Raw genomic sequence first — 12,927 nt, 5'->3', positions numbered from 1 at the left:
CAATAATCAACAATTAGTATTCGAAAATGTTCACACCGTTTGGACAAACCAGTCAGAGTGCTCATTGTAAATCGAGCGTTCTTCACAGGAACAAGTCTGGTTAGTTTTCTCCACGCTGATAAGTGGAGAATTTAAAATGTTTTAAAAAGTATTTAACTCCAGAAAACATTTCTGTGGAGCAGAATATAATGATGCAATAAAAAATAAAATTAAATAAAAGAATAAACCTTACAAATGTTGATGGTGTGAGTGCCACAATAAACTTCTGCATGACATATATTGCATATGGCTCACTTGTTGGCACAGAAATATCCCCGTTGATTTATTCAGTTCTTTCTTCTTGAATCTAGTGCAAACAATCACATTTTTAAATCTGAAGCAAATATTTACACCTTTTGTCAAAGTCTACTCAAACCATGTAGACTTTCAACAAAAAATAAAACAGGAAAGAAAAAAAAGGCAGATACAGCGATGTGCTGTGCAGCAACACAGAATGCCTAGGGCAAGACTTTGATGCCCCAAACCATCAGAAGCCGGTGGAAGAACATTTACGTTTTTGTTAAAATGACATTATCTACAAAAGTCAAGAGTTTTTTTGTTAAATAATGTCATTGTATAACAATAACAATAACCAACATTTGTGTGTAGCTAATGCAGGATTTACCCAGGGTTGGCTTGGTTTGATCACTTGGGCTTCATCCTTGTGATCAAACCACACCAACAGTGGATAAATTCAGTGTTACCAACAGCTAGTTGTGGATTATTGCTAAATTGTACACATTGTCTTACTTGTGCTAAATACATTGAACTCAGCAAAAACATTTACCTGGGCATGATTAAAAAACATATTTAAAATTCCTTTTATGAGGCATGGAATAAAACATAAAATATTCACTATCAAAACTGTAAACAATAAAAAAACTAATATAAAATAGTAGTATAACATACCTGTATAACATTGACTGCGCAGATAAAAAGTTCTCTGACCTTATTAGAGGATGTGTGAAAGTGCTTGAGCATGCACACACACACACACACACACACACACACACACACACACACACACACAAGCATACACACACACACACACACACACACACACACACACACACACACACACACACACACACACACACACACACACACACACACACACACACACACACACACACACACACACACACACACACACACACGTACACTTGTAACTCTAGCACTTGGTAAAAGCTTTCATGGATACTGACTGGGAGGACATCTGCATTCCATACAGAAGGCACAACAGTCAGGAACTGAACTGGACAAATAGCCATTGTGGCATAAGAAGGCTGAAGGCTGTGCAAATTTGCCATCCAACTGCAATCATTTTCTGTTCTAGATCTTGCCTTATGTTGTCAGTGCTAATCACATGGTAGTATAAATGTTGGCTCTAAGCGATTTGGTCAAACTGAAAAATGTTGATGTGACACCCTGATCACATGTAAAAGTGAGAAAAAGGGGACTGGTGACAATGATGGCCATGGCCTTATAATGACACAAAAAACATTTTTACTTAAACTTGGCACAATAAACTTTGTTTTAATATGGCATTCTCAAGACATTGAATAAAACCACAGTTTAAAAAGTCAAATCTTAAGAAGTTAAGTCTGAACTACCAGAATAAATAAAACACAAACATAGTTCTGTTCTGTGGCACCTGCAGTAAAGATATTCACACACTGAAACAAAAGGCTTTTTCAGAAACCTTTTGCATTGTGTGACTAACCTGCTGCTAAGAACCAGATGAAACAGGATTCCACTAGTTAACAGATGGTCATGTGAATGTGTCTCTGTCAGATGTCTCTAACCATATCATAGTTATCTGTATTATCCATTTTAAGGTGCAGAAAATAGAAATAGGATGCTACAAAAATAGATCTTTCTAGAACTTCAGGCCCATGTCATGTAGAGCAAGAAAAGTAATGACAGCTACCCTGAGGGATATCCACTATTTGAGAAACACACAATTCAACTTCCACAGTAGCATAGCTGCTGTTTCTTTTAGAAGTATTATTCAGAAACCATGCTACTACTGAATAGAAAGCCTGCTAGTGTCTGAGATTTCTTATCTGAATATCTGGAATGTCAGCAAAGAGTGAGTGTGCAAATAATAAATGCACACTAATGCAGACCTGAAATGCAGTTGCTTCAACGTATGCATTGTGCTGTATGGTTAATGCTGTGGGTATAAGGTATACTTGGAACCAAAGTGTTACTTGCTTTACATAGTGGTATGTGCTTATGTGTAACACTGGAAAATGTGTGACGTATAACTCTAATCTAAATGAATGAATTCTGTAAAAAATATATATTTTTTACTTCAGGATTTCTTGCCAAAGAACCATTTCAAAATCTTATGATCAATACAACAGCACTTGCTAAACTACATTCTGATTTAATAAGCAGTGTGGTGTTTTCTGGCATAATAATCCTTATAGTTTGCTGTGAAATCATGTATACTAGAGCTTTGAGTCTTTTAGAAAATAGTATTAAATGCGTTATATTGGATTATTAGAAGACTTTGCCAGCATTCTGCACAAAACACTTATTGCTCTAATTTCTAAATGTGGAAGCATTCTTTTACATTGTTTCAAGCACTGTTTGGAAAGATTTATGGTGGATGATTTCAGAATTTATAAAAAAGAAATATAAATTCTCTGTTCTCAGGTTGGAGCAATCAATATGTAAAGTTTACTGTTGTTCTTTATGTGTGTGTGTTTGGGGGGGGGTGATATTTCACAATGGAGCTGTCCTTCCTCATATAGCGCAGGCAGTCAGTGGGCACAATTAATTAACAATGTTATAAGCTGCACTGACAGATGTGTCTGCAGTACTGCATGGCATTACTCCATTGCAGTTCAGTCAATGACAAAACTGTTGGAGATAGCAAGTTGTATTTCCGTGAGTGTTATGAGCTGGTCTTTATTGTTATGACTTGCATTTGAACTGTAAATATGGAGAGACATATATACTCCAACTTTGTGCATTATAAAATCGATATTTGAGCTCATGCATATACAGAATTATAAATTTATAGTTAAATTTGAGCAATGTGTTTGACTGTAGAGCCTAAACACCCAACACAACCCAAAAGACACATAACCCACAGACTCAGTGTGTCACTCAACCATAGCCCATAAGGCAAAACAACGTACCCAACATATTAGTCATAGGTGACTCTATAGTCAGGCACACTGATGTTCCATTCACCAGACTAGACAAGGAGAAGGTTAATGTTAGTTGCCTGTAAAAACTCTGTACCCATGAACTACCACATAGGCAGTAGTCTACTTAACACCGAAAGTGTGATAAGAGACCTTGGGACACAGGTGGACAGTAGTCTCTCCTTTGATAATCACATCACCACAGTAGTCAGGAAATCCTTCTACGTGGCACACCTCATCACAAAAGGTTTCTCATCCAGGAAAAAAGAGGTCATTGTTCCCCTCTACTCATCACTCATTAGACCCATTATAGAGTACAACACCCCTTTTGGTATGTACCTCACAAGATATCTACAACAACTGGAAAGGCCACAGAAATACCTCACAAAGAGGATTACCAGCCTCAAACAGATGCCCTACGCAGACCATCTCAAAAAACTCCAGCTTTACTCCGTCGCATATCGCCTACTCAGAGGCGATCTCTGCCTAACATACAAAGCTATGTCAAACCCAGAGCTGTTGGGCATGCTCCACGTAAAGAAATCCCAATCCCTCCGAGCTACATGCACTAGGGACCTAAACCTTGTCACCACAATAAACAGAACATGCTGGAGGGATAGATTCCTGTCTCAGAGACCTCAGCTTTACTCTGTAGCATATCACCTACTCCGAGGTGATCTCTGCCTAACATACAAAGCTATGTCAAACCAAGAGCTGTTGGACATGCTGCACCTAAAGAAATCCCAATCCCTCCAAGATACACGCTCCAGGGACCTAAACCTTGTCACCACAATTAACAGAACATGCTGGAGGGATATATTCCTGTCCCAGAGACTCCCCATTCTCTGAAACAAGCTACCCATCTATGTCAAGCAGAGTTCCTCATTAGCACTCTTCAAGAGAAATCTTGATGAGTGGATGGGAAATAGGAAATTCACCCCGGGGATCACTTGTGTGGCTCTGCTCGGCTGGGGCACAGGAAAATAACTTTCTTGGGAGGTGAACGCCAGGGAACTTGTTGGCTCGGCTTCCATAGGCCCTTGGGCTGATAGCCTAGAACCTACCTATGAACCTATGAACTTATTAAAGCTGATGGTGCATAACTAACAAATAAGCATATAGGATATTCTTCTGCAATATGAGAAGTCAGTCATATAAACATCACCATCTTTCATGCTTTCCCTCTGTATTTATTTCATTTTTCTTCCATGCATTTTTTAAACAAAAGCAGACAATACGTTTATAATACTGAAATGAAATTTTTCAATTGCAATGAATTGATAATGAAGTTAGTAGGATCCCTGTAAGTGGGTGGAAGCATCACTACAGTGTATGTGGCAGCAGGTGCAACGGATGTAATATGATCCACCCACACATAAGTTAAGAGCCAATGTAAAATATCACCTTTTATGGGCAGTGTTTTATACCATAGGTTTTGCATGCACATATGTATGATATGCATGTGCAGAATTTACATTTGTTATCATCTGAACCAGTTTCCTACAGAATTCTGCAGCAGCAGGCGATGTATGCCAAGATTGGATGCCCACTGAAAGTTCTACTATCTTATGTGTGATACTTGGAACAGGGAAAAAGTAATTGCTTTTTGGGATAATACAAACTAACTCTGAAGTTGCTGTACTTGAGAATATTCCTCCATCTTCAACATACAGCACTATTGTATTTGGTGTATGTAACTATCAATGTGTGGGGTTTAACCCCACATCCATATTAGGGGTCCAGAGGAGATTTAACAGTAAGTTTTGAAATTCACTTTTTCAGGAATCAATTTTATTGCGAAAGTGTCTGGACTCATGGGGTCTTGCTTACATTGAAGCTGTTTTTACTGCATTTAACTTAATATTGCACTTGGAATCCTTGTTTGTTACTATTTGACTGTATTTGTAGCAAATTCTTCTGTGTAAGCTGTAGTAGCTGATTCATAGCATTTATAAGTGTTTGCTGTACCTGTTTCTGCCTGTTTTGTGAAAAATGGAAAGAATATCTCTTGTTTTTCCTGCTTTACTAGTTTAGTCCAGTTTCAGAGTTGCTGATTCCTGGGCTTTGGTTGTAGTTCCTGTGTACTGTTTCCTTGCCTTATTTGGGGGAAGGGAAGCTACCTTGCTTACCAGTGGGAGTGGGAAGCATTGAGCTGCCTTTTGTCCAGTTTTGTGAGGTTTCAGCCAGTAACTAGTAGTTTATTGGTCGTTTTGGGCCAGTTTATAGCTTTTCCAGCCCCCTGGTATAAAACGCGTTAGCCGATTTAAGCGATTTAGCGTGGAGCTGCCACTGTTGCACACTAGGGCAGTGCCGGTTAAGCAGGTTTAAACTATTCGGCTACCTAAAGTCCACTCTTCAAATTTTCCCTTAAAACTACCTTCCTCGAACTATACTACTGATCAAATCAGCATATCCTATAACTAAAAGATCATCTCTACTTGACTCCAAGTAGACTATTCTCTATCTATTAAACCTAGCACTTGCTCCTACAGTACTTATTACCTTGATACGGCACTCTTGTCATAGATAGTACCCCAAAAAGGCAAGCCCCCCAATTCTCGGACACCCCCGTTCGCCCGAATCTTTTTTAAAGTTTTTTTCTACCCTTCTAGCATGTCGAGGATCAGTTGCTAGTGTCCTCACATGCTCAGCTGGTGTACCTGGGAATATTGAGGCAATGTTTCAATTGCCTCATGTACACTGAACAACCCTCTCCTCCTCCCACAAAACACAAATACATGCGAGAGATGCAACTATACGGCCAAACTGGAGGCTGAGCTCTCTCAACATAGGACTGGCAAGACCAGTCAGGAGGAGAAGGTTACCACACACACTATAGACCCAGTCTCACATAGTACCATTACAACCTCAAATCATACACATAAACACACAAAGACATACTCGGAGGCTCTGATCAAAAATCTACCAAAACAGCAGAGGCCACCAAAGCAGACACCCAAACAACCACCACCTCAGAACACAACACCCGCAACACATAGACCTCACAGTCAGAGTGTCAAACAGTCACAGCCCTTAAGGCCAAACACAATGCCAGACACACTAGTCATTGGTGACTCCATAGTCAGACACACTGATGTCCCGCTCACCAGACTGAGTAAGGAGAAGGTCACAGTAAGCTGCCTGTCGGGCGCTAGAATCCGCCACATAACGCAAGCACTCAGGTCTCTCAACAGCAGGTACAAATATGACTCAGTCATTGTCCACGCTGGTGTAAGCGACCTGAGACGTACCTCCTTGGACTACATGAAAAGAGACATTGAGGAGCTCTCTGATTATGTAGCCCAGGCAGGTATGACCCTGACCTTGAGCAGTATCCTACCTTCACCAAGAATGATGCCACAATACAGAGATAAGATGATCAGCTTTAACAATTGGCTTAAACACTGGTGTCATTCAAAGGGGATCCAGTATCTGTCTGCCTGGGATGACATGCTGGACAAGCCACGCTGCTTCGCAAGGGACGGCTTGCACCTGTCACCCTGGGATTCAGGATATTGGCAAAGGCTCTTGCCACCCCATAGTGCCTTTTTAGGCAAGGCTCAAATTCTAAACCTACCACCCTAGAACACAAAAAAGGAAAAAAACTAAGGGTAATGCTGCTCAATACCAGAAGTCTAAATCTCAAAATGCACGCACTCGAGGCCCTTCTCAGTATGGAGAACATCGATGTCTGTGCTGTGACAGAAACCTGGTTCAAGGCTCCTGAGAGCACCCCAGCGCTATCAGGTTTTACCTCATATCATGCGTTCCGGCCCCAAAATCCGGACAATACCAAGAAAGGAGGGGGGGCATCCATATTCATCAAGGACACCCACACCTCAAGACTGGTGGCAACGCACGATGCATCGGAGACCATCCAGGTGCAATTAACCACAGGCAAGACTGCTCTGCAAATTGTAGCATGTTACAGGCCACCCTCACAAACTCAGGAAACTCACATGGCCTTCCTGAAAACACTAGAGGGATAAATGTATCACCAAACACCATCATACTAGGTGACTTCAATTACCCTAATATAGACTGGGAACACTACTCAAGCCCAAACACCTTAGCCCAAAAGTTCCTGGAATTCATAAACTCAAATGCCATGGAACAACTAGTCACCATCCCACAAGAGGAGATAACATACTTGATCTCATCATCACGAACATGGGAGCACAATGTTCAACACCGGAAGTATACCCCTCACTGGTGAGATCAGATCACAAACTAATCTCGCTGGAGGTCCTCATCCCACCCCCACCTGAAATAAAAAAGACCACAGTAAAGAACTACTCAAAAGCCGACTTCACACTTCTAAAGACTAGTGTGGTCTCCTTTCAGGCCCCGAGGCATGGAAAACAATACTCAAGCCGCTGAATCACTTACAAACGCCTTCTACCAGCACCTGCAGGACTGCATGGATAAGGCAATCCCAAGCAAAACAAAGACTCTTTGTACCAAAGGCAAGCGTCCAGTCTGGTGGACCCCAGCCATAAACAAACTCTACAACAAAAGGAGGAAGCTACTACAAGATAAAGCAAAATCCTTAAAAGGTAAGACACCCTTGATCACTATAAGTAAAAACTAAGAGCTCTCATAAAATCATCCAAAGCAAATTTCGAGAGAAAAATAGCTAAAGACTCAAAAGACAATCATAAGGCCTTCTTTAGCTATGTTAGAAACCTAGGAGGAAACTCCCAGATATGCTCAGAACTAGTTCAAAATGATGTGAAGATTACTGATCCTACAGACATTGCCAACATACTGGCTGACAGGTTCAGTGCAAACTTCTCCCCTCCCGAAAAGGAGAGATATCTATACCAAATGAGTGCAGCCCCCCAAACATCTCCAACGCCCAAGTGAGAACTGCTCTCTCCAAAGCAAAAAACACAGCATCCATGGGACCCGATGGTGTCCCCGGCTGTGTGCTCCACGAACTCAATGAGGAATTAAACCCACAGCTACGACAGCTGTTTAATCAAAGTCTTACCTCTGGATACGTACCCAGGGAGTGGCGCACTGCAACTGTGGTCCCACTTCACAAAGGCGGTGCCTCCACAGACCCTGGAAATTACCGGCCCATTAGCTTGACAAGCCTTATCTGCAAAGCCATGGAGAGGATCATAATGGACCTCATAAATAAAGACATAGGGAATTTGCAGACTTTGGATCCAACCCAGTTTGGCTTTGTCAAAGGCAGATCATGCCTTTTAAACTTGGTTGACTTTTTCGAAACAGTCACCAAAGCCATTGATGAGGGAAAGGCAGTCCATACAGCCTACCTCGATCTGGCTAAGGCCTTCGATACAATACCCCACTCGAGTATCATTGAAAAACTCATCAGCTTAAATGTTAACCCATACATCACAAGATGGGTTGCAAACTGGCTGAGTGACAGAACCCACAGGGTCAGAGTTGCTGGCGCCATGTCAGACTCAAAGCCTGTCACAAGTGGTGTCCCACAGGGCTCAGTCCTGGGCCCACTCTTGTTTGGCATCTACTTTTCCAGTACAAGCAAACACAGGAGGGTTATGGCTGACAAAGTTTGCAGATGACTGCAAACTGGCCATAGTAGAAAACACATCTGACACAGATATCCTTCAGAAGGGTCTCACAGAAGCGGATAACTGGTGCCAGAGCCACGGCCTAAAGTTAAATGCCAAAAATGCATAGTCATACCCTTCGGGAAAAACAAGGTTACCCCTAGCTACCAAATAGGTGGCAATCCACTGAGCACAGAAGAAGTTATCAGGGACCTGGGGACCCAGGTTGATAGTAGTCTGTCATTCGACACCCATGTAGCTAAAGTAGTTAGGAAGTCCTTCTACATTGCCCACCTTATCATGAAGGGATTCTCATCTAGATCAAGGAGGTCATAGTCTCCCTTTACTCATCACTCATCAGACCAATGATTGAGTACAATGCCCCATTCGAATGTATCTGACCCGACACTTGCAGCAGCTGGAGAGGACACAAAAGTTCCTCACCAAAAGGATAAAGGGTCTCAAAAATCTGTCCTATGCTGCCCGACTGAAAGAACTCCAGCTCTATTCAGTCGCACCGCTTGCTCAGAGGTGACCTTTGCCTAACATACAAGGCCATGTCAAACCCAGATTTGATGAATATGCTTCACCTCAAAAATCTAGATCCATCAGAGCCACAAGGGCGGAGACTTAAACCTCGACACGGCTATTAATAGGACGTGCTGGAGGGATAGATTCATCACCCAAAGACTCCCTATGCTGTGGAACAAAATCCCGGTACATGTGAGGCAGAGCACCTCGCTGGCCTTGTTCAAGAGAAATCTTGACCAATGGATGGGAGATCGCAGATATACCCCAGGAATTACCTCAGTGTCACTGCTCGACAGAGGCACAGCAAAATAATGGGTATAGTTCCCCATACTAAAGGGGTGGCGTAAGCCACAAAACGATGGGCTAGGCTTATAAATGCCCTCGGGCAGATAGCCTAGTATGAACCTATGAACCTATGAACCTATGAACCTATGATAGGGGCCCATTCAGGTCTGTTATTAAAAATTCTAAATAGTGGAAACTGCTGCTGCACTGATGGATAGTGATAACTACACACAACTCGTTTAGTAAATTGTTAACTGTTATTAGATGTCAAATCTAGGAAAGTTACAGGAGGGAAAATATTTTTTATTTATGTAACTGTTACCTGTCTGCACAATGTTTAGGTGTCAACAGAAAAGATCTCCAGATTCCTAACATCTTCTAGTATGTATCAGCCTTCACTGTCTAGCCCAAAGGCTCTAGTTAGAAGCTATACAATGAGAATCTAGCAGTCGTGTAAGAGTCGGATGAAACCTTCAGCACTATCATGGTTCCTACAATCTAGTGATTGTCATCCATTTACCAGCTTAAAGAAGGTCACAGTTAATGACTGAATAACATCTTGCATCCTGGAATACAGGAGAGCTATAGCTGTGCAGACTCAACATAAATACGTCAGCATTTTATATTACCTTAAGCTTTCCACTTGTCATCTACCACCTTCTTTTAATTCCTGTTGAGCATTACCCCAAATCAATCTAAGCCCAGTTGCTTAGGCTATATACATATCCTCACTTCTTGACCAATTAAGTATGTAAAAAGGTGTGGAATATTTCCGTGTTTAGTATAACTATGTTGATATACATATGCCAAATGTCTAATATAGCACTTTACACACACTTACGTGATCAAAACACAAATCCTAAGGCAAAACTACAGACTTGTCTTTCATTTATAGCAAATGTTATTATATAAGTCCCACATATATGATTCCCTCAGTGCACACAAATTATTGTTTTACTGTAACAGAAGCAAAACTGGCAGGATGCCCAAAGATAGGCTTACACACATAGTTCCAGTCTCTCACTGCTTTCTCATTACTGTACACCATCCCTTCAAACTCCCCTTGTACACAATATAACAGTCCCCATCCCTGGTATAATTTATAGTGTTGTATACACCAGGATTGCATTCTGTATGATATGTTTATTACACCTCTCCTGGGTTTCTATCACTTCATCAAAAGCTTAATTCTGCAAACGCCTATTCATCGAACCCTAATTGTTGAACACTCTTTCATAAAACATTTACATTATCAAAACTTTTTCCTAGGGAAGGGAGTTAGTTGGCTGTCATTACAAATTTGCCCTTTTCCCCAATGTAATGCAATCTTGGAGTTGGTATATATAATTTGGGGGGGGGGGTGGCAAAGCCCCCACCTCAGTGAGTTAAAAATAATGTGTTGCTTGTTAAGATTGTATTGGTGGCCAAGTAGTTTCATTTCCTAGGAAAACGTTTTGATGTTGTAAATGTTCATTGAAAGGCTGCTCAATAATTAGGGTCCAATGAATAGGTGTTCATGGAATTAAGATTTCGACAAAGTGATATAGACCCCCTCTGCTTCCCATCAGGCCATGGACATCACAATGAAGTGCATTATATACATTTAACCAGACTGCTTTTATCATTACCAAGTCTTACTTCCCATTATACGGTAGTCAACCTCCTGGCTTGTATACCCAGCAATATATGCTGAACCGAAAGTAACTACAAAGTCATATTTGCTCTCCATGTTTCACGTAGCTCAGGATTATTAGCAATTCTGTACCACCTGTAAATCTATACATGATAACATGGCTACATATACATATTCATTGGTGCTTGTAGGCTACAAATATGGGCTCTAACCTTCTTGTGATGTCATGCCCTCTGTAGTGTGAGGCCATGGCACATGTAGACCAATTTGAGGTAGACACTGCAGTCATTCAATAACTCTTTTAACATTATGTCAATTTTGAATAAGCCAACTGCTGTACAAATGTATAGCATAGTCCTCTGTCTTTGGCATGCAGTTCTGTTGGGCAGAGTTTTGTGCACACTCATAACCACATTGTTTCTTGAGTCCCTTGTGCATACCAATATTTTGATCAATTACTCCAAGCAGTATTGTGTCTTGAGCACAGCTGGCATGACACTGCTTGCACTGTGTTTGTGCCATCATGCTCATGAAGGGATGCACATACCTATGTCTGTCTTAGACATTTATTTCTGTATTATGATTCATGCAGTTACATCTGGATGAAGTCCTCAGCATGTGGCTGTACCCACACTACATATATATCTATATATATATATATATATATATATATATATATATATATATATATATATATATATATATATATATATATATACACATATATGTATATATACATACATACGCATATATATATATATATATATATATATATATATATATATATATATATTTTTTTTTTTTTTTGTTCAGTGTCTTTGAGACTACATTATGAAAGGAAGACTTTGATGTTTTATGCACCAGGCATACATAACAAACTGTCATGGTTGTACCATCCCCAGTGCATTCACAGAATTCTCCAAAGAGTCATTTCCAAGCCTTCCTTCCACTTTTGTAGTTTTATTCCTACAAATCCTACCCATGATGCTGAATTGCATTTTGAATCATATGATATGTAAGACATTTCCTTTGGGTGCTGCAGTTGTGAATAGACGCATTTTGTGCCATGCAAATGCAGTCTGTCTTGATCATTCTGTATTTACTCTTGGCACTGTTTTGTGTAGCTCTGTGTCTTTCTGGCACCTTTGTACAGAAAACAGATATCACAGTGTTGTTCTATGATGTTCATTGCTCTACATTTCATGTGTTGGGTGTTGGCACAATGGTTAAGATGTTTAGCTCACAGAGACAAGATACAGAGTTTAATTTTCAGCCTTGGTCACTTTCTGATTATAATAAATGTCAGTTTCACAATAGATAACACATTCACCTTTGGTGCAGAAGTCTGTGGATTCTATTCCCTCACCAGGTGGATGGATTGGTGACACTAAGGTGCACCATAGGGGAGGGCTTTACTCCTGTGTGTATCGTCCTTCTGATGAGATATTAAACTGAGGCCCCATTCCTATTTTTCTGAAAGACAGATGCAGACAATAACTATGCCCAGACTAACATATCCCCTCCCCACATAACCTTTAGAAACTTCAAAAGTAACATAACCTCTCCTACCTACTGCCCATGGTACATAGGGACATGACTGGGTTGAGTTGTGTGGCTAGGCTTATAAAGGCTCTGGTGGTCATTAGCCTAGTATATACTTGTGAGCCTCCATTTCATTTTGCATTAGTACTGCACATTTCACTATTAGTGCATAATATAGCACGTATCTGGG

General features: G+C 40.8%; 1 protein-coding gene across 1 annotated transcript in view; it reads left to right on the top strand.

Moving 5' to 3' along the window:
- The window catches only part of LOC122802543 (glutamate carboxypeptidase 2-like), a 1,225,297-nt gene that overhangs the window by 473,945 nt on the left and 738,425 nt on the right, over window positions 1-12,927 (top strand). The gene's annotated exons all lie outside the window — the stretch shown is intronic.

Source organism: Protopterus annectens, chromosome 5.part0, assembly GCF_019279795.1.
Source record: "Protopterus annectens isolate FY-2018-M chromosome 5.part0, PAN1.0, whole genome shotgun sequence".
Taxonomy (NCBI): Eukaryota; Metazoa; Chordata; order Ceratodontiformes; family Protopteridae; genus Protopterus; species Protopterus annectens.
This window is presented reverse-complemented; position numbering and strand designations above follow the sequence as displayed.